The sequence below is a fragment of the Triticum urartu genome, chromosome 3A (assembly GCF_056163025.1).
Source record: "Triticum urartu cultivar PI428250 chromosome 3A, HENAU_Tu73, whole genome shotgun sequence".
Lineage (NCBI taxonomy): Eukaryota > Viridiplantae > Streptophyta > Magnoliopsida > Poales > Poaceae > Triticum > Triticum urartu.
This window is the reverse complement of record NC_141875.1, coordinates 208724711-208727466: the sequence shown is the minus strand read 5'-3', so window position 1 is coordinate 208727466 and position 2756 is coordinate 208724711. Positions and strand designations below refer to the sequence as shown.

The 2756-nt window shown below is 48.9% G+C and overlaps 1 long non-coding RNA gene across 1 annotated transcript; it reads left to right on the top strand.

Annotated features, from left to right (window-relative positions):
- Window positions 1-531: 531 nt before the first annotated feature.
- Window positions 532-2319, top strand: LOC125548277 (uncharacterized). Its single transcript, XR_015618587.1, has 2 exons — window positions 532-1757; window positions 1822-2319. It is a non-coding gene; the product is annotated as an uncharacterized LOC125548277 (long non-coding RNA).
- The last annotated feature ends 437 nt before the right edge of the window (window positions 2320-2756 follow it).

Genomic DNA, 2756 nt, shown 5'->3' with positions numbered 1-2756 from the left:
TGTTGAGAAAATCACGTTCCCGAAGGTTTCATTCCGTTTGGACTTCGTTTGATATTCCTTTTCTGCGAAACACTGAAATATGCAAAAAAACAGCAATTTGGGCTGGGCCTCCGGTTAATAGGTTAGTCCCAAAAATGATATAAAAATGTAAAATAAAGCTCATTAACATCCAAAACAGATAATATAATAGCATGGAGCAATCAAAAATTATAGATACGTTGGAGATGTATCAGTGCACAAATTTGATCAATGATAGTTCCAATCACTTTTTCTTGCATCATTATATGTCATATCAGTAGCTCATCTTCATAAAACTTTTCATGATCAAGTAACAAGCTATTTATATGTTAAAGTATAGGTCATAAACTTTCTTGAAACTAACAAACTATATTCTCAGTCATCAAACAATTGGAGTTCATCTTATTTTTAGGAAGGGTCTATGTCAGAGTTTTCATTTAGCAAACTCCACATACTCAACTATCATTTAATCTTTCACAATTGCTAACACTCACGTGATATTAATGGGTTCAAAGTATTAATCGGACACAGAGAAAGATAGGGGCTTATATATTCGCCTCCCAACCTTTTACCTCAAGGGTAATGTCAACAATAATAGTTCATGGTAACTTACATCTAATTGGATATATATATAGGATGGGTCTATTCTAACAACACCCTTAAGACCTTATTCTGCACACAAAAATGTCTTATTCTACTAACACCTCCTGACTCACACCTACAAACAAAGGCAACGAATCCACCGGTCACCCCCTACACACGCACGAATCCCGGCCCCGATCCCCTCCACCTTCGCCCAACACACCCCCACCTAACTCACTACCTCCCATGGCCGGCGTGCCAGCAACCCCCTCCCACCGGCCGCCGCCGTGCCCCCACCCCTCTACCTTTCTTCGACCACCGCCCTCGGTGCTTCACCTTCCCCCAACCCCACGCCCCACCTTCTACGCCGGCCGCCACCCTCCCCCCTCTTTCTTCAGTGCCACCCACAGTAGTGGCGAGATCCGCCGCCACCGGGCCCCGGTGTGGCTTCAACCACCGGATCCGGCCACCACGGCCCCCCGGCGCAGCCACAACCGCCGGATCCGGCCACCACCGGCCCACGACGACGCATTCAACCACCAGATTCCGGCCGCCACCGGCCCCCGACGCACCTTGAAACCACCAGAATCGGCCGTGACGGCCATGGGTGCGGCAACCAGCCCCCCATCTTCCCTTGGGCGGCTGTGAACTTCATCTCCATCACCGACGAGCCTCCCCTCTCCTCTGGCCGGATTACAGCAATCTCCACCGTGCCATGGCCTGTCTTGCGCTGGCTTCGGCCGCCGAGGCCACTGGATCCATGGCAAGTGGATCCCGTGCGTGCTAGATCCGGCTATGGTGCGCCCCTCCACTCCATGCAGTTCTCTTCCCGTGAGGCTCGCCGTTCTCAATCCCGAGCTCCAGGGCTCCTCAATGACGACTCCGAAGAACAACCGTGGCCACCTGGAGGCGCAGAAAGGAGGGCAACAGCAGCGCCGCCGTGGACGGCCGGAGTCCTGCTCCTCCCCTTGTTCTCGTCCTTGTCTGCGTTCAGGCGCGGCTATCAGCGTCGGCCGATGCGGGTGTCACGTGCAGCTCGGCCCATGGGGACGAGAAGTACGTCCCACTGGACAGCGCTGTATTGTGTGGAATCCTAGTACTGGACTGGCTTGGTCTTTCAATGAGCTCCACAGGTCGTCCGCCGACGAGATCCTCTGGTGAGCACTGCCCCTATTCCCCCTTTTCCCTTCTCCCACCTCTCCTAATATATTTTTGTTGCAGGAGCTGCGCTGGCAAGGGCTCACTGTTGCTTCTCATTGCAGCTCACTGTTGTTCCCCACCTGATGTCGAGCAGTGCATGTTGCTTCTCATTGCAGCTCGGTTGGGTCGCCGGTGCAGTACACAGGCACGTGAGAGGACGACGGGCATGTAGTTTGGTTTCGGCTGTGCGTTGCTCCGGTATGGATGTGCGCGTCATGCGTTTTACTCGACTGTGCGAAGAAGGTTCTTGGAGTCCCTCGGCGTGCAGTTTCGACAGCGGCTCGTCAGCTTGTCCCGTGTTTTACAGTTGGTGCCTCTGCGTGTGCATTTTAGTAGTTGGCCGCCCCGTGTAGTTTAGTTAATGTGTGTGTATCTACAAAGAAGGATTTTGTTTTTGAGCATGTACCATGCAGTTTGGAGCATGTGAACATGCAGTGCAAAATGGTGCATTTTGTTTTTGAGTAGTTTATGTATAAAAATTACAGGGACTTTATTTGAAAGTGTTCAGAAATTGGGAAATTTTTGTTTTTGCCACTCTAGATTTTGCCAATTTTCCTTATGCCACTCTAGATTTTGACATTTCACTTTTGCCACTCTTAGTTTTTGATAATTATCACAATTGCCATTCCCGTGGCAAAAGCAAAATTTGCAAAGTGGCAATTGTGATAATTGTCAAAAGCTAAGAGTGCAAAAATGGTGTTTTTTGTGTTTGATGATTTTATGTATAAAAGTTATATGGACTCGTTTGAGAATTGTTTACCAAATATGCGGCTCATTTCCCTCGACCATGTGGTTCGCTTCTTCGCACGTGTACAGCTCGCCAATGTGGAGACCCAAAACTCCAAACAGAAAAAAAGAAGGAAATGAAGTGCAAAGATGTGTTAAATGAAAATGGTAGAGAATCGACAAAAAAAGTAATGTCGTTCACTTGACCATTTGATGCAGTGCAAAGATGT